The sequence below is a fragment of the Ursus arctos genome, unplaced genomic scaffold (assembly GCF_023065955.2).
Source record: "Ursus arctos isolate Adak ecotype North America unplaced genomic scaffold, UrsArc2.0 scaffold_26, whole genome shotgun sequence".
NCBI classification, from domain to species: domain Eukaryota; kingdom Metazoa; phylum Chordata; class Mammalia; order Carnivora; family Ursidae; genus Ursus; species Ursus arctos.
The window spans coordinates 39,873,047-39,900,193 of NW_026622941.1; the positions used below are offsets into that span (position 1 = coordinate 39,873,047).

Here is a 27,147-nt window from a genome sequence, read left to right on the forward strand (position 1 = left end):
ATAAGAGACTTCGAGGGGTGCCTGGGTGGCTCAGGCAGTTAAGTGTCTGCCTTTGGCTCAGGCTATGATCCCAAGGCCCTGGGATTGAGCCCCACATCTGGCTTCCTGCTCAGTGGGGAGCCTGCTTCTCCCTTTCCTCCCTGCTTGTTCTCTATCTCTGTCTCTCTCTCTCAAATAAATAAAATCTTAAAAAAGAGAGAGAGAGAGAGACTTCGAATAGCTTTAAAGAATGGTCTCTAGAACTGCTCTACTGCCTGCCCCCATCTGAAAAGATTTTGCTCACTTTATACAGTGATCTGGCTCCGGAGGTAAAATATTCAGAAAAGTTGGGGTATTTTATGGTATGTGTTTGTAGAGGCTATTGTGTTATTTTTTTCCCTTTTTTCCTTTTCTCACTAGATGAAAGGAGGATGGCAGTGAATATATTTTGCTGTATTTATTTATGGTTGAACAGCCAATGTGAATATTGCATTTTTGTGTTCTTTCCATTTTGTTTTCTTTTTCTTTCCCTTTTGCTTCTTTCTTCACCTTTCTCTCTGGATTTGTACATCATGAGAGATTCACCCAAATTCTCCAATGATCTGAAAGAAGAAGATAGCTTAGTGAATAGGAAGTTGTTATAGAATTAGCTGCCTGCCATACTCTTCCCACTTCTGGAGAAGATATGCCTATATTTAATCATTTACCTGTTTTATTTTTCTTGGTTTCCAGATTTATATACGTTGTTGAATTGAGGGTAGAGAGAAAAAGCTTTTATCTTAAATGATTCAGCTGTTTTTTAAAAAAGATTTTTTAAAAATTTATTTGACAGAGAGAGACACAGCAAGAGAGGGAACACAAGCAGGGGGAGTGGGAGAGGGAGAAGCAGGCTTCCCGCTGACCAGGGAGCCCAATGCGGGGCTCAGTCCCAGGACCCTGGGATCATGACCTGAGCCGAAGGCAGACGCTTAACGACTGAGCCACCCAGGTGCCCCTCAGCTATTTTTTTTACTTGGTACTTGAAAGATACTTTTACAAAGCTTTAATAGAATCCTCTAAACAGATGCCAGTTGGTGGTGGTATAAGAACCTTCAGAAGAGTCAGGAAAGAAAATTTTGGAATGAGTTACATTCGCAAGAAGGAGGACAATAATACATACCTATCTTGAACTCCTGAAAATGTAGACTTCTCACTATAGTCCTTTAACTTCAGTTGCAACTTGGAAGAGGCAACATCTCCTTTTGGGATTAGCCTTCTATAACTCTTTCACTTGTCTTGTTTTTTTGCATTCCCTTTTTTCCCCTAGTTGGCACATATTACCAAATGAAAGGTACCTGTTGGTTAGGAGGGTGTAGAGGTGAGGAGAAGAAAGAGTTAGTTTTTCATGCTTTTAAATCTGCTAATATTACTTAACTAATCTCAACTAGATGAAAACTTATCTTTTAAAATATTTAATGCATGATATGCTGCATGCATTATGCATTAATTTTGAGAATTATAATATAGTAGCATGGATTTATGAATGACATGGACAGCAAATTATTTCCAACCTAAATTGCACTGTTCATTTTTGGACAAAATAATTACTTGCTAGAGCAATATTTTTCTGGCATGTTATAAGCCAAGAGAGTAGTTTGAAAAGATCTGAATGAATGCTGAGTATAAAGGTTTTTGGTACAAGTTGATTTTACTCTTTCTTTCCTCAGTGTCAGGGGATTAGTGTGATCCTACGTGAGGAAAAAACCTGCTTTGTGAAATCGTAATTCCATAGAGACTGGTAGTATTAGAGATATTTTTAATTTGGGTCTTAGAAAGTCAGAAGATCTGTGCATTAATACACCTTTTCCTAATGTATTAATGAGTTCAAAACATGTCGTTGATTTAATGCTTAGTTTGGGTATTGATTTCTGGTTTTGTCTTTTTAAGCTGCATGTATATATTTGAATCCAGTTAGTTTTTATTTAATCATTCTGTCCTTTAATGCAACACACACCAATAGAAGACAACTATTATTTTGAAAACGACAGATGTAGTTAATATTTTTCTGATTGTACAGACGTTGACTGGCAAAAATTTTTTTTGGATTAGAAAAAGCATTGTCAAATGTAGATTTTTAGTTCAGTGTGAAAATGTACCATCTATTTTATTGGTGACTAATTAACAAAAATAGTTCAGACAAAAGATTCTAAGTATTTCTGAAGTGATGAAGCTTCTGTTTTTTAGACAGTGCTGTATTTACACTATGCATCAGGGGAAAAAGTCAATATCATTCAAATAATTTTTTTGTCAGTTATAGGGTCTTTCAAGAATGACCAACTTTAACAATGACTGGTTCTTACAGTCTTAAAATTTCAGGACAGAGAAGCAACAAGGCATGTTTTGTCTGGCCTTCCTTAAATATATAAATGTGAGTAAAAAGGCTACTTCCCTTCCTTGAGCTTTTGCGTTAGAATGTTCATTTTCCACGGTATCTACTACATATTGTATGAAATTCATTATTAAAGGATTAAAAATTAGGCAAATCATGATTTTTCACACAAATATAAAATGCGCACATGTAAAAGATCTTATTTAACTTGTTAATTAATTGGAGAACCTGTAAGATGCTCAAAGTGGTTCAAAGAAGAATTCAAGTACCACACATACATATATAGGATCAAGAACGCTGAAATGAATTTACAGATTGAGGCAAAACTGGCTTCATTTTACAGGGACATGAGGGAAATCATTCTTCCCTCCCTCCACTAGACAGAATTTATTTGCATATGCATGGACAAGAATCCTTGGCATTGCTATCCATTATCTACAACTTAGAGTAGTAGCTCCAAGATCCTGAAGGACACAGATAATACAGAATCAGTTATCTAGGAAGGCTGCACATTACACAATGCCTGGCTTGCCATTGAAGATGCCTGGTGATCTTTTTGATCCATTTCGGTCTTTTGCAGTTTGTCATCAAAGAACAAAAATAAATGGGTCTGTATTCTAGTTTTTGACAACAATTCTATGTCTGTTAGTATTAGGGCTTCACTGTTATTCCTTGTAAATAAAGTCAGTTTTCAAAATGAAAGAAAATTAAGTTATTCTTAGGTTGTCCTTTTCTGATATTTTGATCAACATTAGAGTACTTCCTTAGGTTAGTGTTGGATTTTGGACTTTTAAAAATTGAGGCGTAATGACATGTAACCTTATATGAGTTCCAAGTGTACAACATGATTTGATATATTTATATAGTCTGCAAAATGATCACCACAATAAGTGTAGTTACCCAGTATCACCATACAAATTAAAAAATATTTTTTTTCCCTGTGATGAGAACTTTTAAGATTTGTTCTCTTAGCAAGTTTCAAATATGTGCTACAATATTTTGACTATAGTGAATTTTGAACTTTTTACAGATACTTAAATTTTAGCTCCAAGTGGTTAGGTAGTAAGTCCTATGACTACCGAGTGCCTAATATTTTGTAGAATTTCAATAAATATAGAACAGTAGTAATAATTTGAAGGGAGGTAGAACTCACCTGCCCTATATAGTTTTTATTTATTTATTTGTTTGTTTGTTTGTTTGTTTATTTATTTATTTATTTATTTATTTATTTATTTTAATAAGATTTTATTTATTTGAGTGAGAGAGAAAGAGTGAGATCATGAGCAGGGAGGAAGAGTAGAGGGAGAAGCAGGCTCCCCCCTGAGCTGGGAGCTCATTGTGGGACCCGGTCCCAGGACCCTGGGATCATGACGTGAGCTGAAGGTAGACACTTAAATGACTGAGCTACCCAGGCACCCCTAGTTTTTAGTTTTTTTAGAAAGATATGTATGTATGTATTTATTTATTTGATAGAGTGCACATGCTCCTGAGTGGGGGGTGAGGGGGTGGGGGGTTTGAAGCAGGACAGGGCTTGATCCCAGAACCCTGAGATCATGACTTGAGCCAAAGGCAGACACTTAACTGACTGAGCCACCCGGGCATCCTTTTATTATGGTTCTTAAAGGTACATATTAATTTATTACAACTCTAGCAACTTCTCATTCTAAATACTTTTTACTTGGGTAGTTGACCCCACAGAGGGGAGGGCGTGGAATTGGCATTATCTACTCCAAATTCATGCTAATTTAACTGGACCTTTTCAGCCTCGTGACTTTTTATTCCCTTGCACATTCCTGATTTTGAAGCAGCGGTGTGGTATAGTGGAAAGAAATAGCACTTGTAGTCTCATAGGCCTGGGTTTGAATCACTACCGCTCCACTTACCAGCTGTTAGATTTGGGAAACTCTCACAATCTCAAATTCTTCAATTAAATGAATAATAAATACTAAACAGGATTATATGGAATTTATATATAAAGGCTGTAACAGCGCCTGGCACTGGTAGGCGATAAATGTTAGTTTTCTTATCTCTTCCTGTCAAGCCCTCCTGCTCTCTCTTCTGTTTCCATTACTAAAATAATTAGTCATTTGGTGTGACCTTCCTCATCTTCCTTCTATCTCTGTATTTCTTTTTGTCTTTTGTTTCAGAAATGTGTTTGTTTTATCTCACAAGGATGTTGTGAGGATTAAAGAAGATAATGTGCATGAAATTGTTTAGTGCATATCCTAGAACATATTAGGCATTAAATAGATTAATTGAATCTGAATGTAAGGTTAATTTTACTTCTGATATTTTTTACTTCTACAAGTACTACCCTTCTCCTCAGTATGTGTGATTGTCTCTTCTTTCAATAAGTATTCCCTGTTTTTTGGGAAAAACCTCTTTTGCTTGGCCTTGCCAGAACTCTGGCTAGTACCCTATTTCTTTCATTCCTTTATTATCACACTTCTCAGCTGAATAGATAAGGGGTTGGCCTCCGCTTTCCCACCACCTGCTCTTACCTTAAACCCCTGCATTCTGATATACCATAATTTTCTCCTGCGTCTAAAGCAGCACCCTCCCATGCAAGCTCCCACAAGGCTTAAATGTAGTAGGCATTCAATGAATATTAGTTGAAGAATGAATGAAATGAAAAGCCTTTGAGTATTAATACTGAGAGCTCTCTAATACTTTCAATCATGGGTTTTAAGGAAATCTGGTAAGAAACTATTATACATGAATTCAATTTAACTGGATGCCCGTGTATAATGTGCATTTTATTGTTTTTCCGAGACCCCATGGTTTGTATCAGATTCGGAAAGAAATTTTAAATATTGTGTTTTAGAGGAAGTTTAACTCTGTCAAAAGTAAAACAACAGTAAAATCAGCAATTCACTGAAGTAGTAATTAGTAAAAATTTACTGTGCACACACCAAAAAGACAGTTTGCAAACTGGGAGCACTCAAACCAAAGCATGGAATTGAGGCTCAGAGATATATTATTATAAAGCAGCTTATATAGTATGAAGGCAATGAATATTCTTTATAGTGATTGGTTATAATATTAGAATTTTTTCAAATGAAAGGGAATTGGTTAGCGGTTACCTCATATCAATTTTGGGGAACTATTTAAGTTTTGCTTTTGATTTATGGAGGCATAACCAAGAAATGACCCAGGTCAAGTTAACCTTGCTTGTTTTGCAAAATAAGCTAAATTAAACTTTGCTTGTGTGACTAACTGGTTTTGTCTGCTCAGGGAGTTTTCAAGTCTGGTCTCCATGTGTGTTTGATTTTAATAATTCCCTCCCTTTTTGGTTATTCTCTCAGCAGGCTAAGAACATGACCAACCAGTAGTGTTAGTCTCTAGGGGCGCCTGGGTGGCTCTGTTGTTAAGCATCTGCCTTCGGCCCAGGGCGCCCCTGAGATCGAGCCCCGCGTCAGGCTCCCTGCTCTGTTGGGATCCTGCTTCTTCCTCTCCCACTCCTCCTGCTTGAGTACCCTCTCGTTGGCTGTGTCTCTCTCTGTCAAATAAATAAATAAAATCTTAAAAAAAAAAAAAAAGTAGTGTTAGTCTCAGTTACCGGTGTTGATGTAGTCAGGCCAAAGAGTCACATATTCACTGTTTCCATTAAATGAGTCACCAGGCTGGATGACCACGTAGTCACCATCTTCGTCATTTATGCTACTGCTGATTTCATCCAGTTGCTTGATCTTTATGGATACTATTTGGTGTACAAATGGCTGCTGACAGGCATTTGAACTGGAGAGCATACAACATACGAGGGAGGCTTAATGTAATGACTAGAAGGAGAAAAACAGCCAAGGATTGAAAAATTCCTGGGAGCCAGGCTTTAACAGGTCTGTGGAAGAGGTGTCACTTATTTGATGAAAAAATTTTATCAGGTATTTAAGATCCTTTACATTTTGGATAACAGTTCCTGATTTATCAACATAGAAACAACATTTCTTACCAATTCTAGCACGTGCACCTCCTTGTTGAGCAGTGAGGGCATCAAGGACTATCCTGTTTTGGAGTACCACTGGAGATAAACCATATATTTCAGATTGTACTGCTTTAAGAGCAGTTAGGGTATTGTTAAAGCTTTTTTTTTTTTTTTAATAGTTGCAGAAATACTAAAAAGCGATTTTTCTAATTCAGTAAGTCTCAATTGAGGAAAAAATATTCTGACAAACACGAAAACCAGAGCTTTTTTCAATTCAAAAGAACATGGGAAGCTCACTTATGAGGAGTTACTTCATGTATAAACGATCCTAAGTTTGTAATCTGGCTAGCATTCAAGGAGTCATATTTAATCATTTGGGGTCTAAAATATGCTATACCACACCATCCAGACCATTTGGGTGGGAAACCTTTGTATATTGTGTTATTAACACAGAGGGTGAATTACTCAGTATTGTTAAGAGAGTTAGGGTGGATCCCATGACCCACCAATCAGGGGCAACATGGATGTCATGGTTATTCTTTGTCATGTAGGCATCAGTGCACTCCCATCTTGAATGGCTGTGGCTTAAATTTAGATAGGAACATAAAACATTCCTATGGATTTGGCTTAACAGTCCATCATGTTTTTGTTGATAAAGGATTGATTTCCTTGGGGCGCCTGGGTGGCTCAGTCGGTTAAGGGTCCTGGGATCGAGTCCTGCATCAGTCTCCTTGCTCAGCAGGAAGCCTGCTTCTCCCTCTCCCTCTGCCTGCCACTCCCCCTGCTTGTGCTCTCTCTCTCTGTCAAATAAATAAATAAAATCTTAAAAAAAAAATGATCAATTTCCTATCCAGTGGTGTCTTAAATATTGGTTTATCCAGTAAGTGAAACTGTTACTTTATATAATGGGGTTATGGAGGCATTCCATTTGCCTATAGATTTTTTTCATTGAACTCGTGTACAGCTTCAGTAATTTCTTTGATGAAATAATTAAAGGTATCAAAAAAGAAGAAATATTTAAGGTATCATCATTCTCTAATTTTAAATCTGGGTCATTATATTTAGGAGTCTAGTCTCCTTCATCTGAGTCAAACCAAAGGGTCTGATTACAGAGTGAGTCTGGAACATGCCCCAAATCAGGTCCAGTACCATTAAGGTTCTCTATGCATAGGAAGAGGTTACCAACAATGAAGTTTACAGTGGTTATGGGCCAGGCTTTGACTTCTAAGGCTTCTTCCCAGGGTCAGATTAATGGCCATAAGTATTAGTTAATTAAACAGCCATAAGTATTAGTTAAATGGCCAAGGGAAGGCTATCAGACCTTTTCCTTTTTTTTTTTTTTTTTTTTTTAAGATTTTACTTATTGGACGGAGAGAGACACAGCGAGAGAGGGAACACCAGCAGGGGGGGTGGGAGAGGGAGAAGCAGGCTTCCCGCTGAACAGGGAGCCTGATGCAGGGCTCGATCCCAGGACCCTGAGATCATGACCTGAGCTGAAGGCAGACACTTAATGACTGAGCCACCCAGGCGCCCCAATCAAGCCTTTTCCTAAAACCATTTCCTGAATTAGTCTTTCAGGCGTATATAGAAGCTGATTCTAATATTAATTGGGAGTCTTCCTGAGCATTTATTTGTTTATTTAAAGATTTTTATTTATTTGAGAGAGAGAAAGTGAGAGAGAGCACGAGAGTGGGGAAAGGGGCAGAGAAAGAAGCAGACTTCTCACTGAGCAGGGAGCCCAATGTGGGGCTTGATTCCAGGACCCTGAGATCATGACCTGAGCCAAAGGCAGATGCTTAACTGACTGAGCCACCCAGGCGCCCCCTTCCTGAGCATAAATGGCTGCATAACCAACAATCATTTTGATTCATAAAAGAAAGTATTTGTTGGATGGATGGTGGACTTTAGTGGGTGTTTAGTGTGGGTGGGGAAAATTTCCAACGTAAAGAGAAACTTAAATTTAAATGTTTTGAATTAATTTGCAAGGTACTAATACACAACGATTGTTATGTATTAAGTCCTAGAAATGAATAAGAATTCTGCCAAATCTTGTTCTGTGATCTTGGGCAGAGGCATCTATGCCGTGCTGTTATTTGCTTCAGGGAAAGACTTTCTCCTGGAAATCCTTCGTTTTTAGACAAGTTCAAGAGTTGGGGGAACTCTATTTAATTGAGTGTCATGGACGCATGTTCAATATCCTGTAATTTAACTGCTATTTGGGAAGTTAAGGGCCTTGGTTGGGCCCTTTCCATTGAGATTCAGTTGCTGTTTTTCACTGATGTCTCTTCCAAAACACCCATCTATGGGTTCCAGAGTATGGGGGAACAAAGTCATCATTGGGTGGAGGGTCTCTAAAAACTTCCTTGACCTAATGAAAATAAGTTTTTGAATATTGTATTAGTGCTTCACAGTTTTGGGTCATATTAGAATTTACATGGGCAGGATGTGCATGGGGTCCTATCATCAAGAGCATGGGTCATCCAGTGATGATTTTATAAGGTATCCATTTGGTTTCCCGAAAAGATGTTGACCTTGAAGTCATAATGTCTAAGAGTAACACTTTAGGCCATGATAATGCTGTGGTTTCAGTCAGTTTTGCCAGTTTGCATTTCAGAATACCATTGGTACGTTCAGCTTTCCCTGAAGACTGAGGATGATATGGACAATGATAGTGCCACAATGTCTGAATAACCTTAACTGTTTTACAATTTGTCCAGTGAAGTGAGTGCCTTGATTGCTTGAAAGTTTGCTTAGAATTCCCCATAGTAGGAAAACATTTTCTTTTTCTTATTCTTAATATTTTATTTATTTTTTAAAGATTTTATGTATGTATTTATTTGAGAGAGAGCACAAGAAGGGGGGAGCAGCAGGCAGAGGGAGAGGGAGAAGCAGGCTCCCTGCCAAGCAGAGAGCCTGATGTGGGACTCCATCCCAGGACCCTGGGATCATAACCTGAGCTGAAGGCAGAGGCTTAGCCAACTGAGCCACCAGGTGCCCCTCTTTTTCTTTTCTTCTTCTTTTTAAAAAAGATTTATATATTAATTTATTTAAGAAAGAGAGCATGCCTGCGCATGAGCGGGGGGAGGGGCAGAGGGAAAGGGAGAGAATCTCAGGCAGACTCCTTGTTGAGTGCAAAGCCCAACACAGGGCTCCATCTCACTACCCTGAGATCATGACCTGAGCTGAAATCAAGAGTTGGAAACTTAACCAACTGAGCCACCCAGGCGCTCCTGGGAAACATTTTTTAATGATTTCTTTACTCCAGTAGCAGCATCAGCTTTCTGACAGGATAACTTCAGTCCATCTAGAAAATAGATATATCGTAACAGGTACATATTGATAATCCATAGAAGAAGACAATTCAGTGAAATCCAATTATAAATGGTCTAATTGTCTGGATGGTGGGGGAGCAAACCCCAAAGCTACTTTAGTAGTTTTACTTGGATTATATAGTTAACAGGTTAAGCACTGATTATAAACCTGTTATGCCAATTTAGAACAATCACACCACCAATATTTTTTCATAATTTGGGTCATTTTGTCAATTCCATTGTGGATAGTTAGGTGCTCGTAAGAGTGGCAGTTTGAGAAATTCAGGAAGCACCAGGCAGCCATCTGGGCCTTTCCAGGATTCTCTTTTTTCATGAAACTCGCATCCTTTATTGGTGCCATTTTTATTTTCTATTATCTGACACAAGTTTCTGTCTGTTATACAACTTGTCACAAGTAATGTGATTTGGATCTATCTTAGAAAGTTTATTTAAATTACAGAGTTTTGGTACATTAGGAATTTCTTGAATTAACAGCCTTAGCATGAAAGTTAATCATAACATTTCCCTGATATTCGGTGTGTGATTGGTGGGTCTGAGCCTCAGTTGTGATAATAGCAATTTGTGAAGGTAATAACAGTGCAGAGAAGAAATCAGCAACCCGAGGTCCATTTTTTATAGGTGTATCATTTGATGTTAAAAATCCTTTGTTTTCAGGGGCGCCTGGGTGGCGAAGTCGTTAAGCGTCTGCCTTCGGCTCAGGGCGTGATCCCAGCGTTCTGGGATCGAGCCCCACATCAGGCTCCTCCTCTATGAGCCTGCTTCTTCCTCTCCCACTCCCCCTGCTTGTGTTCTCTCTCTCACTGGCTGTCTCTGTCAAATAAATAAATAAAAAATCTTAAAAAAAATCCTTTGTTTTCAGAGCATGCTAAAGTCATGGACTGGTCCAAAAATATACCTACTGTCATTGTAAATATTTGCAGTTTTTGTTTTTGCTAATTCACATGCTCAAGTGAGGACAAATAATTCTGCAGGTTCGTCTGAGTTAAACTGAGGAAGGACTCTTTCTGATAATTCATATCGAGTAGTTGCATTATATCCAGCTTGATATTTCCCTTCAGAATTTTTTGGCATAAGAGCCATCAACATAGAGTACTAAATCTGGATTGGCTAAAGGAGTTTCTTATAAATTTGATCTAGGAATCAGATTTTGAGAGACCAATTCAATGCAATTATTAGTTTTTTCTTTATTAGGTAAGGGTAGAAGGATAGGAGGATTTAAGGAGTTGCAGTGAAGGAGGCACAGATGTGAAGGACACAGGAATAGAATCCTATAACATGTTAGTCTACTAGCTAAGAAATGCTGAGTTCGCTCAGTTAAAATTTGTATATCATGAGGAACTTGCAGATTTAAAATATTTCTTTGAACACGTTCTGAAGAGGATTCTACAATTTTAACAGCTGCAGCAACTGCCTGTGAACGATTTGGATATGCCCTGGTTACCGGGTCCAGTTGTAAACTATAAGCTACAGGTCTAGTTTTTCTTCCATGTTCTTGAGTAAGGACTCCCAGTGTCAACATTCATAAACAATGTGAAAGGTTTGGTATAGTTAGGGAACCCAGTGCAGGCTTGTAAGGGTAGTTTGATTTCAGTAAAGGCTTCCTCATATTTTGTTTCCTAAGGAAGTTGTTCCTGAGTATTACTTTTAGTTCATAGAGTGGAGAGGCCAATAAGGAAGAGTGAGGGATTGGTAATATCCTGCAAGTCCAAGGAGGCCTCTGAGAGTAGTCTCTTAATCATAGGTCTGGAGTGATTTTGGATGCTACTTACTCTTTCTGGAAACAGAAAGATTCCTTTTCCTGTTAAATCATGACCAAGGTAATGTACCTTTTCTTGTGAAAACTGAAGTTTATCTCAAGAGGCCATATGGCCCTTATAAGCTAGCTGTTGCAGTAGATATTTTGAGTCAATTTCAGTTCTCTCTGGATGAAGAGCAAAGAAGTAGTAAATCTTCTACATACTGAATCAGGGTAGAATTTCTTGGAAATTGTAGTGTATATAAATCCTGGTGTAGAACTTGTGAGAAATGTGAGGGGGCCTCAGTGATTCCTTGAGGCATAACTATCCAAGTATATTGTTGATTTTTCCAAACAAATATTGACGTTCCTTACCTACCAGGATACTAAAGAAGGCGGGGTGTAGATCTGCAACCATAAACCATTCAGAATTGGTTGAAACGTTGACAGTAGAGTGGTTGGGTACTACAGGAAGCCTTGGAATAACAGTTTTATTTATAGCTCTAAGATCTTGTACAGATCTCTGTCCTTGGCCCTGGGGCTTTTTTATGGGTAGTATTGGAAAGAACCGGTGCAGGGAATAATTAGTCTTTTATTTATTTATTTATTTTTATTTTTATTTTTTATTAGTCCTTGATTTATTAAATCATCTGTTTGGGGGATGAGTCCTTGTATGGCTTAGGGTTTTAAGGGATAGTGGGGGCAATTTTGGAAGAATTTTTGAAGAATCAACGTGAATTTTAATAGGGAAGCACTCTTAGTTTTTCCTGGATCTGTGGAAGAAGAGGCCCATAGGATGTTAAGGGCTTCAGAAAGGTCTGCAGTACTTGCTTCATAATGGAGTTTGTTAGCTTCTTCAGGACAATTAATTTGGGCTTATAGAACATATAACATTTTGGGGTCTGTTGAGTCTGGAAATTCTAAGGTTATTTCTCCTGAGACAAAATATATTTGGTCTTCTAATTTAGAAAGTAGATCTCTTCCCAGGAGATTTAGAAGAGCACTGTCACATAAGAAAAAGGCATGATGTTCAGAGAAGGGGCCAAGGGTAAAGCTGTGGGCTCTGATAAAAGAACCTTTTGAACTTGATTGGATACTGCCACCACCAAAACATTCTCATTACTTTGAGGAAGTTCTTGATGTATCATGGTGGAGTTTAAAGTGGAAGGTGTCTACTGACACAATACAGTTTTCTCCATTTATTTCAGATTTCATTTCACCCTGATGATTCATGGGAATTACTGGGAGTAGCTTACTGGGCAGTGCCTTAGAGCCCCATCAATGTTGATTATTAACTTGAGGATTTGAAGGTTGAGTGTTCTCTTTTCTTGGATAATTAGGTTGTTTGAGGGGACAGTCCCTTTATCAGTGTCCTTTCTGTTTACAGTTATGACAAGTATGCTTGTCAACAGGGGCAAAAATTATTCTAAAGTTAGTTCTGTAGTTGTAATTGTAGGGTCATGAGTTTATTTGCTTGATAACCCTTTTTCTGTTCCAAAATTCTTTCAAAATGCTCAGCAAAATGTTGGAGCTCAGAAAGGAGAGGAATCTTCCATTCTAATTTGTTTCTTTAATAAATCATTAAGCTCAGGGAAAAGTGCATTAACAAAATGAACAGACAAGGTAATGTTAGCTTCAGAGTTCTTAAGACAAGAATGCTATCTAAATATTTCTTCTAAGCGAATTTGAAAGTCTGCAATTGATTTATTTCTTTTCTATTTACAGGAGTGTATTAAGGCTCAGTCTGTTCTCACAGGAAAAACCCTGGTATAGCTTCAAGGAGCAATTGACCTACTTTTCTCTCTTTTTATTCCATCTTTTCAGGTTTACTTGGTAGGGTCTTCAAAGTCATCTTTTTTTTTTTTTTTTTTTTTTTTTTTTTTGTGGTCCTCAAGGTCTTCAGAAGGGCCTTTCCAGTCTGCTGCATGGAGCCACCTTTGAGTGTCTCCTGGACTTAGCATTGTGTGAACGAATTGATACAAATCCAAGAGCCCAGGTCATGAGCCCAAGAAGTATCTTAAATTTTTCTGTAAATTTAGTTTGATTCTTCTCTGGGTCTGGGAAATTGTTTATAATGGTTCAGAGCTCAGCTTCAAACCAGAGTTTAAATTCTTCTGTGTATGGGACCCCTGGTTCATGGTAAGATATTACTCAGAAGGGCATTGGGAGCCTAGGAAGTTTGAGGAAAAGGGTAAAAGATCAAATAGATTGTTAGAATCAGGATTGGCACAGAGGGGTTATTTGGAGGGTTATTCCCTTCTTTAGACTCAGGGCTTTAGTCATAAGTTTTTCATGTCTTATTGTAATGAATCTTAGGCTGTTTTGAGTCATTCTGCCTTCTCAAGTTCTTTGTAAACCAATCAAAGAATGCATTTCATTGCTTTTGGGGGATTTGGGATCCCCTCTTTTTTAATGGGTACCCCTAAAATGGATCTTTTTTTTTTTTAAATGGTAGTCTCCCCAAAATAGCCTTTACAATTAGAAATGATCCTTTGTGAAGTCCCATTTTTTCAGAAAGTCTCAAGACTCTGTTATCTAGTGGGAATATGTATAAGAGGGAGGAGTTTTTTAAGGGAGGAGAAAAAGAGAATTTAGACTAGTTGGAACCCATCTCTGCCTTTAGAGTATCTGAAGCAAATAATCTATAGGAGCCTGGTAATTTTATCATTGCCTAAAGCCCAAGGAATCATGCTTTTTATAGATAGGAGGGTAGCTTACCAAAAAGCTTCAAGAGAGACAGAAAGCAAATGTGCACAATAAAGTTGGAGAGCTCAGAACTCAGAGAGTGGAGTTCAGATCCTAGAGAGACTTAACTAAGAACTCTGTAGTCTGCGGGAAATCAGACAATGCACCGTGCTCTGTGGGTACCAGCATGTGGTTTGCTCACCAGCCTCAGGGCGGGGGGGCGGTCTTTGGCTAAAGATCCCACTTCTGACACCATTAACCATCAAAAGTTCATAAAAAAAACCAATAAAAGGAACAAATCACTGAAGTAGTACTTAGTAAAAGTTTATTGTGCACATACTAAAAAAGACAGTTTGCAGACTGGGAGCACTCAGATCCGAACATGGAATGAGGCTCAGAGGCATATTGGTTTTTTGTTTTGTTTTGTTTTTCTTAAGATTTTATTTATTTATTTGACAGAGGGAAAGAGAGTGAGAGTGCGCACAAAGGGAGAGGGAGAGGGAGAAGAAGACCCCCCACTGAGAAGGGAGCCTGATGCAGGGACTCGATCCCAGGACCCTGGGATCATGACCTGAGCCAAAGGCAGACGCTTAACTGACTGAGCCACCCAGGTGCCCCATCAGAGGCATATTGTTATAAAGCAGCTTATATAGTATGAACACAGTGAATGTTTGTTCTTTACAGTGATTGGTTATGATATTGAATTTTCTTAAAGGGATTTGGTTAGTGGCTACCTTATATCAATTTTGGGTAACAGTCTAAGTTTTGCTTATGATTTTCAGAGGTATAACCAAGAAGTGGTCTAGGTTAAGTTACAAAAAAAAAAAAAATTAAAGTCTGCTTATATGACTGACTAGTTTTGTCTGCTGAGGGAATTTTTAAGTCTGATCTTCGTTTGTGTTTTAACAACTCTCAAGTCAAATTTTAGCAAAAGTATCTTCTATTTCTCCTACTGAGAGAACACAGACCATTGTTTTTCCAGTTGGTTCCTGAGCCCCAGGTGGTCCCTTCAGCAGCCATCTTCTTCTAAGACCTCTATTACATTAACCAGACTATGCTGGGATAGGGTAACTGTGCTGCCCTTTTGGTTAATGATAGTAGCTAATATGGCACCAGGGGCATACTCTTTTTCCCCCCATAGGATTATTGTTTATTTTTATTTTTAATTTTAATTTATTTAAAATCAATCAATATAGTGTAGTATTAGTTTCAGAGGTAGAGTTTAGTGATTCATTTTGTTTGGTTGCATATAACACCCAGTATTCATTACATAAAGTCCCCTCCTTAATGCCCATCACCCAATTATCCCTTCCCCCTACCAACCTCCCCTCCAGCAACCCTCAGTTTATTTTCTAGAGTCAGGGTCTCTTATGGTTTGTCCTCTCTCAATTTTCATCTTATTTTATTTTTCCTTCCCTTCCCCTATGTTCATCTGTTTTGTTTCTTAAATTCCCATATGAATGAAATCATATGGTATTTCTTTCTCTGACTGACTTATTTCGCTTAACATAATACCCTCTAGTTCCATCCACGTGGTTGCCAATGGCAAGATTTCATTCTTTTTGATGGCTGAGTAATATTCCATCATATATATATGTGTGTGTGTGTGTACAGACACACACACACACACACACCCCACATCATCTTTATCTCTTCATCTGTCGTTAGACATCTGAGCTCTTTCCATATTTTTTGACTATTGTGGACATTGCTACTATAAACTTTGGGGTGCATGTGCCCCTTTGAATCACTGTGTTTGCATTTTTTGGATAAATACCTACTAGTGCAATTGCTGAGTCATAGGGTAGATCTGTTTAACTTTTTGAGGAACCTCCATACTGTTTTCCAGAGTGGCTGCAGCAGTTTGCATTCCCACCAACAGAGTAAGAGGGTTCCCCTTTTCTTCGCATACTTGCCAACATCTCTCATTTCCTGAGTTGTTAATTTTAGCCGTCCTGACTGGTGTGAGGTGATATCTTACGGTGGTTTTGATTTGTATTTCATGCTGAGTGATGTTGAGCATTTTTTCATGTGTCTGTTGGCCATTTGGATATCTTTGGAAAAATGTCTGTTCATGTGTTCTGCCCATTTCTTGACTGGATTATTTGTTCTTCGGGTGTTGAGTTTGATAAGTTCTTTATAGATTTTGTATACTAGCCCTTTATCTGATAAGACCTTTGAAAATATCTTCTCCCGTTCCGTAGTTGCCTTTTAGTTTTGTTGACTATTTCCTTTGCTGTGCAAAAGCTTTTTATCTTGATGAAGTCTCAATAGTTTATTTTTGCTTTTGTTTCTCTTGCCTTTGGAGATGTCTAGCAAGATGTTGCTGTGGCCAAGGTCAAAGGTGTTTCTGCCTGTGTTCTCCTCTAGGATTTTGATGGATTCTTATCTCATATTTAAGTTTTTTTGTTCATTTTGAGTTAATTTTTGTGTATGGTGAAAGAAAGTGGTCCAGTTTCATTCTTCTGCATGTGGCTGTCCAATTTTCCCAACACCATTTGTTGAAGAAACTTTTTTCCATTGGATAGTCTTTCCTACTTTGTTGAAGATTAGTTGACCATAGAGTTGAGGGTCCATTTCTGGGTTCTCTATTCTGTTCTTGATCTATGTGTCTGTTTTTGTGCCAGTACCATACTGTCTGGATGATTGCATCTTTGTAGTAGAGCTTGAAGCCCCTTTGAATCACTGTGTTTGCATTTTTTGGATAAATACCTACTAGTGCAATTGCTGAGTCATAGGGTAGATCTGTTTAACTTTTTGAGGAACCTCCATACTGTTTTCCAGAGTGGTAACCAAAGCCTCCAGCTTTGGTTTTCTTTTTCAGTGTTCCTTTGGCTATTCGGGGTCTTTTCTGGTTCCATACGAATTTTAGAATTGTTTGTTCCAGCTCTATGAAAAATGCTGATGGCATTTTGATAGGGATTGCCTTGAATATGTAGATTGCTTTGAGTAGCATAGCCATTTTAACAATATTTGTTCTTCCAATCCATGAACATGGAATGTTTTTCTAACTCTTGGTATCTTCCTCCATTTCTTTCATCAGTGTTCTATAGTTTTCAGAGTACAGGTCCTTCACCTCTTTGGTTAGGTTCATTCCTAGGTATCTTACGGTTTTTGGTGCAATTATAAATGGAATCAATTCCTTGATTTCTCTTTCTTCTGCCTTGTTAGTGTATAGAAATGCAACTGACTTCTATGCATTGATTTTATATCCTGCAACTTTGCTGAACTCCTGTATCGGTTCTAGCAATTTTGGGGTGGAGTCTTTTGGGTTTTCTGCCTAGAGTACCATGTTGTCTGTGAGGAGTGAGAGTTTGACTTCTTTGCTGATTTGGATGCCTTTTGTTTCTTTTTGTTGTCTGGTTGCTGAGGCTTGGGGCTTAAGTGTACGATGTTGAATACCAGTGATGAGAGTGGACATCCCTGTGGTGTTCCTGACCTTAGGGGAAAAGCTCTCCGTTTTTCCCCATTGAGGATGATACTTGCTGTGGGTTTTTCATATATGACTTTTATGATATTGAGGTATGTTCCTACTATCCCTATATGCAGAGAGTTTTTATCAAGAAAGGATGCTGTAGAGGCACCTGGGTGGCTCAGTCAGTTAAGCATTTGCCTTCAGCTCGGGTCATGATCCCAGGGTCCTGCGATCAAGCCCCGGGTCAGGCTCTCTGCTCAGCAGGGAGTCTGCTTCTCCCTCTCCCTCTGCCTGCCTCTCCACCTGCTTGTGCTCTCTCTCTGTCAGATAAATAAGTAAAATCTTAAAAAAAAAAAAAAAAGGGATGCTGTATTTTGTCAAATGCTTTTTCTGAATCTGTTGAGAGGACCATGTGGTTCTTGTCCTCTTGTCCTTTCTTTTACTAATGTGGTGTATCACACTGATTTGCAGATGTTGAACCATTCCTGCAGCCCAGGAATAAATCCCACTTGGTCGTGGTGAATAATCCTTTTAATATACTGTTGGATCCTTTTAGTTAGTATCTTGGTAAGAATTTTTGCATCCATGTTCATCAGAGATATTGGTCTGTAATTCTCCTTTTTGGTGGGGTCTTTGGTTTTGGGATCAAGGTAATGCTGGCCTCATAGAATGAGTTTTGAAGTTTTCCTTCCATTTCTATTTTTTAAAACAGTTTCAGAAGAATAGGTATTCATTCTTCTTTAAATGTTTGGTAGAATTCCACTGGTAGGCCATCTGGTCCTGGACTCTTGTTTGTTGAGAGTTTTGATTACTGCTTCAGTTTCTTTTCTGGTTATGGATCTGCTCAGGTTTCCTATTTCTTCCGGTTTCAGTTTTGGTAGTTCATATGTTTCTAGGAATGCATTCATTTCTTCCAGATTGCCTAATTTGTTGGCATATAATTGCTCATAATCTCGTATAATTGTTTGTATTTGGTGTTGGTTGTGATTTCTCCTCTTTCATTCATGATTTTATTTGCGTTCTTTCTCTTTTCCTTTTGATAAGTCTGGCTAGGGGTTTATCAATCTTATTAATTCTTTCAAAGAACCATCTCTTAGTTTCATTGGTCTGTTCTAACATTTTTTTTATTTCTGTATAATTGATTTCTGCTCTAATCTTTACTATTTCTCTTCTCCTGTTGGATTTAGCCTCTTAAAAATAAAATCTTTAAAAAATTGTTGTTACCTGAATTTTCAAATGTATTGACATGAGGTTTTGTGTATTTTTGTCTTACATTTTTAATGTCTGTGAGATCTATACTGATTCTTTTTAAAAATTCCCAATATTGGTATTTGTGCTTTAGTTTTTTCCTGGACAAGTATTTCTGGAGGTTTTTTGCTGGGTCATTAAATGATTTTTCTCCCATGATTTTTTTTCTTATTGCACTAAAATTTTGAAAAATACGGTAACATACACATAACATAAAAGTGGCCATTTTAACCACTTAAAAATGTACAGTTTAGTGGTGTTAAGTACATTCACACTGTTGTACAACCATCACCACTGTCCATCTCCAGAACTTTTTCATCTTCCCAAACTGAAACTTTGTACCTATTAAACACTAAAACCATTCCACTCACCCCACAGCCCTGGCGACTATCATTCTACTTTCTCTCTATGAATTTGACTAGTCTAAGTATTTTATATATGTAGAATCACACAGTATTTGTCTTTTTGTGATTGACTTATTTCACTTACAGTAATGCCATCAAGGTTCATTCATGTTGCAGCATGTGTCAAATTTCCTTCCTTTTTAAGGCTGAATAATAGTCCATCTTTCATATTTTTTTTTTAATTTCAAGTATGGGCACATAGTAATTCATATTAAATACTTACTGATTGATCAGTTAATATATTTTTTAAGTTAGCAGGGGTATTAGAAATCACTTTTTCTATATGCATGGAATCTCCTTTTATGGATTAGAATCCGTGAATAAAGTTGCCCTTAATTGCCTTGTTTTGTTTTTGCCTAATAGCTGCCTCCATTCCCTTGAGCTACTTGCACATCTGTGCTTTGGGGAGATGGGAGGAATGGTTTCCGTGTATTGGGGGGTGGGTGGGATGAAATGATCAGTATTGTTTAAAACCATTACTGAAAAGTTTATACAGCTGAGGATAATTTGACTTGATTGAGTTTGGGTTACAGCCACCTGCACGAGGAGGAGAGTACAGACAACTCTAACCACCCAGCTAGCAGTGAAACGGGAAGAGATAAACAGATATGTATTCCTACTCTACTCCTTTCGAGTCCCCTCTACTCCCACACTTACAGCTGCCACTGATGACTAATGTTAAGCAATTTGGAGGGTCCTGTGTCTTTTAATAGTAGTAAAGAGGAGTGGTGGTATCATATGGTTTCTGATTTTCCACTTAGAATGTATTTTAAATTTCCAGAAATTTGGGATGCCTGGCAGTTGGAAGAGCATGCAGCTCTTGATCTCAGGGTCATGAGTTTGAGCCCCACATTGGGTGTAGAGATTACTTAAATAAACAAACTTAAAAAAAATTTCCAGAAATTCTGTTTTGTTCCAATATCCAATTCTATGTTGTTTCAAATTGAGGTTTTAATTTTTTTAAAAAAGGACTTTACCTTTTTTTCTAAATGAAAATTTCATTTTCCGAAATAAAATTTATGGTGATCAGGCCTTATAATTATGAGAGAGTTTTTAGATTAGAGTGACATATTGATTAGAAAGTTAGTGCCAATGAATAGACCTTTGTTAAGAAAACAGACTTATGGAGAGGTTTTACATTCACTTTTTTGACCTGAGAATATCATTTTTATTTTTAATTATTTTTTAGAATATGTCAGTGTATTATTTTGGGTCTCCTTTTTCATATTCATTTATAAAGCTATTGAGAAAGATATTTATTGGCAAACTGATGACATTGTAGAAGAGGTTATTTTCTTGCAACCAAAACCCTTTAAAAATCAGAAAAAAATATTTTTATTTAGAACTTCCCATTTTCTTGTTTTTGTTTGGTTATCATTATGCAGGTCTAGAGAGTTAGTGTTTGTACAGGGTTCTTATTGATGCATTTTTTTTCTTTTCTTTTCTTTTTTATATTTTATTGGTTTACTTTTAGAGAGAGAGCGCACAAGTAGGGAAAAGAGCAGAGGGAGAGGGAGAAAGAGAATCCCAAGTAGACTCCATGCTGAGTGGAGAGCCAGATTCGGGGCTTGATCCCATGACCCTGAGATCATGACTTGAGTTGAAACCAAGAGTCGGCTCCTTAACCTACTGCAGCACCCAGGTGCCCCTTGACACATTTCTTGAATCTGTTAATTGGGTTACTGAGTTGAAATAAATATTTAGATTCAGCTGAGTGTTTTCAGTTTTGATTTAATTTACTGGAAAGGGGTCATTAAAAATTTTCAAAGAGATATGTTTATACAGTTACAGTGTCAAAATATTAAAAGGTAGACTGAAAACTCTTAGTTTCCTATTTTTTTCAGTTTCCATTCTTCAATGGGTCATCACTGTTCCAAGTTTCTTTTTATCCTTCCTTTCAGATATACAATATTTATGTATGTGCAATACAGTATAAATATAGTCTTCTCCATCACATTCATTTAATAATATTTTTTACTATAATAATAATAATTTTAAAAAAACAGTCCCTAACCCTCTCTCCAGGCCATTCCTATTTCTAGCTTTCCATGGATATTCATTAGCATTTCTTCTGGTATTAACCTCTGTATATCTGAATAACATGCTTATACTGACTTTTTAGTCTTTTCAGGGGCAATCCTATTATGGAAGATGAGGATTTAGTTTTTATATTTTCTTCCCTCCTCACCTGTCCTCCCTTTTCCTCTGGTTTTGTTGATAGATAGATTTTATAACAATCTATTTTAAATTTAAGCTAATTATAAGTACTTTCATATATAGCCCAGTTAATCCTTTGTTAGTCCTTTTAATGCTTGCCAGTGTGTAAAGTTACATACCCACTCTCTTTAGAGTGCTTCAGATCATTCCAATTTCCGAATTGCACATCATCCAAATTTAATGGCGTTACCATTCCAAGGCTCTAACTATACCTGTAATTATGACCTATTGCTTTTAAACCCATAGTATTAGTAAAGTTCCCATTTGTTTCTTAAGTTACTTGTATAAGCTAGATTCTTGGAACCTTTTAGTTTTAGGGGACACATCTTTCATTGCAGCTAATGTCCGCCAATGCTTATTGAGTGGTTTTCAGTAAGTATTAGGCATCGTGCTAGTGCTACATCTGTATGAACTCATTTAAGCCCTGTAACAGCCTGGTGAGGAAGCTGCTAGCATTACTCGCGTTTTGCCATTGAAGAAGGTGAGAGGTGGAGAAGGTTAAGCAGCTTGCTTGAAGTCATTCAGCTGGGAAGTGGTGGAGCTATGACAGAAACCCAGGCGGTCTGGCTTTAGAGACTTCGCTTCCCCACTGCTGCGCTGCTGTGTAACGATGCACTCACCCTCAGCAGCGGAGCGTGTGCTCCAGTTGCTTTTCCACTAGCGGCGGCGGATTGTGCCAGTCCACCCATGTTTAACGTTTCTCGTGTTTTGTGTTTGTTTTTTCCAAATTACTATATTTCTGAAAATTTTATAAAAATAAATTTATTTTTAATTGTGGTAAAAAATAATATAAAATTCACCATCTTAACCATTTTTAAATCTATGTTAGTACCGCTAAGTATATTCACATAGTTGTACAAGAGATCTCCAGAAATTTTTCATCGTGCAAAACTGAAACTCTGTACCTACTAAACAGCAATGTCTCCTTTCCCTCTTTCTCCCTCCCTTGGCAACCACCGTTCTACTTTCTGTTTCTATGAATTTGACTACTTTAGATACCTCACGTAAGTGGAATCGTACAATATTTGTCTTTTTTGTGACTGATGTTGCATTTAGCATAATGTCCCCAGTCATCCGTGTTGTGGCATGTTGACAGGATTTCCTTCTTCTTCTTCTTTTTTTAAGTTTTCTTTTTTTTAAGCAGTCCCTACACCCAACATGGGTTTTAAACTCCTGACCTCAAGAACAAGAGTCACACCCTGTTCCGACTGAGCCAGCCAGGCGCCCCAGGATTTCCTTCTCTTTAAAGGCTGAATAATATTCCGTTTTGTGCGTTCGCCACATTTTGTTTATTCGTCCATCGGTGGACATTTGGATTGCTTCCACCTCTTGGCTATTATGAATAGTGTTATAATGAATATGGGTATACAAATATCTCTTTGATATGTTGCTTTCAGTCCTTTCGGATGTATACCCAGAGGTGGAATTGCTGGATGATAATGGTAGTTCTGTTTTTAATTTTTTGAGGAACCTCCATACTGTTTCTGTAATAGCTGCACTATTTTACATTCACATCAATAGTGAACGAGTGCTCCCATTTCTCCACATCTTTGCCAACACTGATTTTCTGGGTTTTTTTTTTGTTTGTTTTGGTAGCAGCATTCAAATGGGTGTGAGATGATATCTCAGTGTGGTTTTGATTTGTATTTCTCTAACGATGAGTGATGTTAAGTATCTTTTCATATGCTTGTTGGCCATTTGTTTATCTTCTTTGGAGAAATGCCTATTCAAGTCCTTTGACCATTTTTAAATTAGGTTACTTGTTTTGTGTTGTTAAGTTGTAGGTGTTTTTAAAATATATTCTGAATATTAACTGCTTAGCAAATATATGACTTGCAAATATTTTCTCCCATTGTATAGGTTTCCTTTTCACTGTTGATTATTTACTTTGATGTACAGAAGTTTTTAAGTTTGGTGTAGTTCCATTTGTCTGCTTTTGCTTTTTTTTTTTTTGACTGTGCTCTGGATGTCATACATAGGAGGTCATTGCCAAATCCCATATCATGAAGCCTTTCCTCTGTGTTTTTTTCTTCCAGGAGTTTAGTTAGGTCTTATGTTTAGCTTTTTAATTCATCTGAGTTTATTTTTGTTAATATGGTGTAAAGTAAGGGCCCAATTTCACTCTTTTGTATATAGATACCCAGTTTCCCCGGCACCATTTGTTGAATAGTGTACTTTCCCCATTGAATGATCTTGGTACCCTTGTTAAAAATCATTTGACCGTATATAAGAATTTATTTCTCCGCTCCCTATTCTCTTCCATTGGTCTACATGTTCGTCTTTATGCCAATACCACTGTTTTGAATATTGTAGCTTTGTAATGTGTTTTGAGATCAGGAGTGATTTTTCTTTTTTAAGATTGTTGTGGCTGTTTGAAGTCTATTTCTGAACTTGAAAATATATATGCAAAATGTAATCTTTGTCATTTTAACCATTCATAAGTGTACAAATCAGTGGCATTAAATACATTTACAGTGTTGTATATCACCACTATCCCCAAACTGTTTTTCATCATCTCCCAGAAATACTTTGTATACCCATTAAACAATAATTCTCCCTTTTCTTCTTCCCCCTAGTTTCTGGTAACCTCTGTTGTACTTTCTCTATTTCTCATCCCTTTTTAACCCATGCTCCCATTCTGATGAATATGAAAACCTTGTGCCCTCTTTTGTTGTGATTTGAAGTGAAAAATGAATATAACAGTAAGTCAAAGTAATAGGTTTTAAAACTGTACATGTCAGTCCTCTCCCATTTCTCCACCTTGAGAGGCATTGTGCTGTACAGGGTGCCTGCAAACCAGCAGCATGTGTTTCTGTTGCTGGTACTAGGGGTGTCGTCTGTGACAGTGGACTTCTTTAGATCAAAACTAACAAGATGAAATCTGGTTTGTTGGTTTTCTTAGCTTTAAGCTGTAGCTAATCCAAGACTGACCATTTTGAATTTGCTTTACTATTTAATAAGCAGCAATAAATTAATATAAACACCCAGATTTAATATTTTAAATTTTCTTTGACAACTAGTTTTCCCACATTTCAAAGTAATTAATATGATATTCCATACGTTTTATTCGCATTTTGGAAAAACGCTTGACTGGATGTTTTTGTTTTGTTTTAAGATGGTGTGGGAGGGGGAGCAGAGGGGGAGGGAGAGAGAGAATCTTAAACAGGCTCCACGCCCAGCACAGAGCCCGACCTCAAGACCCTGAGATCATGACCTGAGCCAAAATCAAGAGTCAGACGCTTAACCCACTGAGCCCTTGATTGAATGGTTTCTTATGTATAAATGACTGGCTTGGTCAAGAATATTCTTTGGGTTTTTCTTCTAGTTTTTATAGAAAAAAATTTTTATGTTTTTGGGGTTGTTGTAAGGTAAAATACACAAATCTTAAGAGTAAAGCTCAATGAATTTTTACATATGTGTGCACCCATGTGAGTACCACCTGGGTTAAGATATAGAACATCTTCCTTCTCAGCAAGTTCCCTCATGGTTGTTTTCAAAGGGATACCCTCCTTCCAGAAGTAACCATTATTCTGATTTCTGTCACCAGATACTATTTTTGCCTGGTCTTACGCTTCATATAAATGAAATCATATGGTATATACTCTCTTTGGGTTTGGTTTCTTTGCTTAATGTAATTCCTATGAAATATATCTATGTTGTATATAGTAATGGTTTATTATTTTTTTCTTATTGGTGAGTAGTATTCTGTTTTATTAATGTACTAAAATGTGTATATTTTCTTTTTTCCATTTTGGGGCTATTATGAATACAGCTGCTGTTGATGTTCTTCCTTATAGACATATTTACTTATTTCCTTGGGTATATAAGCCTAGGAGTGAAATTGCTGGGTCATAGGGTAAATTAGTTAGTGATTTAAATTAGTTAGTGATTTCCAGACAGTTTTCCAGTGTTTGTACCATTTTACATTCCTACCGGCAATATGTGAGAGTTCTAATTGGTCCACATCCTTACCAAACTTGGTATTGTCTGTTTTCAATTTTAGTCATTCCACTGTAATTCTTTTTTCTCTTTTTTTAAGAGTTTTTTTTCTTTTTAATGTATTAGAGAGAGAGAGAGAATGCACAAGCAGGGAAGAGGGGCAGAGGGAGAGGGAGAAGCAGGCTTCCGGCTCCCTGCTGAGCTGGGAGCCTGATGTGGGACTCAATCCCGGGACCCTGAGGTCATGACCTGAGCTGAAGGCAGAGGCTTAACAGACTGAGCCACCCAGGTGCCCTCCATTGTAATTCTTATTTTGCATTTCTCTGATGAGTAATAACATTAAATCTGTTTTTAAAGTAAACCTTTAAATATAATACATACAGGAAAATGCACACATTGTAAATGTACAGCCTAATGAATTGCTTATTAAAAAGTAAACTTGCCCACGTAAGTGTCATGGTCACGGTACTCTTCATTCAGCCAACAAACTTACTGCATATCTGCTGCATGTCAGGTATAGTTCTAGGCCCAGAGATACAAAGAATGATCAAGATAGGGATGCCTGGGTGGCTCATGTCAATGCAAATGGTAGGTAGTCATCCTTTCTGATGGCTGAGTAGTATTCCATTATATATATGAACCACATCTTTATCCATTCATCTTTTGAAGAGCTCTAGGGGCCACCTGCATTTCCTGCCTCATGGCCCCTTTCAAAGCCAGTAATGACAGGTCAGACTCTTCTCACACTTTAGATCTCTCTAACATTTCCTTCTTTCACATTTCTCAGATGTATCTTTCTTTTTTATTTTTAAACATCTTATTTATTTATTTGAGAGCGAGTGTGTGGGTGCAGGGGAGGAACTGAAGGAGAGACAGAATCTCAAGCACACTCCGACTGAGCGTAGAGCCTGATGTGGGGCCCAGTCTCACCATCCTAAGATCATGACCTGAGCCAAAATCAAGAGTCCGAGGCTTAACTGACTGAGCCACCCAGGTGTCCTTCATAGATATATCTTTCTGAAATCCAGCCAAAGAAATTTCTCCCCTTCTAAGGGCTCATGCAGTTAGATTGGGCCCACCTGGATAATCTAGGTTCATTTCCTTATTTTAAAGTCTGTGACCTTAATTACATCTGCAAAGTCCCTTCACAGCAGTACTTGGATTATATTTGGTAGAATAACTAAGGGACAGGAATCTTGGGGAGATGGCTTTAGAATTCTGCTTATTACATAGGCCTTATAAAATTAATTGGGAGTGTTCTTTCCTCTACTTTCTAAAAGAATTTGTGGAGAATTAATATTTCTTTTTTAAATGCTTGATAGAAGTTCTCTGGCCTTGTGCTTTTGAGAATGAAACAGCCCTGGATGATCTAACCTTTATGGGTCCGTATTTCTCCTCCAGAAAATAAATAGAACAAAGTCACCACTCTTACAATAATGGGAGGAAAACTCAGTAGAAACTCAACAACTCTTTTTCACTGAGAAGTACCTGATGTATATTTGTTTAATAAAGACTGAGTTGTCTATACACTAAGCCAATTTAAGAATGTGATCTGTAACTTGCCGTCTTAATTACGTGGAGAAAAAGTGAATGGGATTATTAATGCTGTGAAAAGCAACAGTGACCTACCTACTAAGTGCCAAGATAAAGATAATTAATCTGGTCAATTAAAAAGAAATATATAATTTAAAATGCAGAGGCTTCCAGGTGGTGAGTTAGTCTCTTAGTTGCCTGCTGTGGACATTATAAAATGCATCTTAACTTATCATAGTCTACTTTAATACTAGTTTAATTCTATAGGTTAGCTCCCCCCCGTCCTTTGTCAATTGTTTCTATATATGTTACATCTATATTTATTATAAATAAATACAGTATTGTTATTACTGCTTTATACAATCTTTTA

At 37.5% G+C, this 27,147-nt stretch overlaps 1 protein-coding gene across 2 annotated transcripts in view; it reads left to right on the forward strand.

Moving 5' to 3' along the window:
* Positions 1–27,147, forward strand: part of SPATS2 (spermatogenesis associated serine rich 2) — a 136,817-nt gene that overhangs the window by 37,192 nt on the left and 72,478 nt on the right. The gene's annotated exons all lie outside the window — the stretch shown is intronic.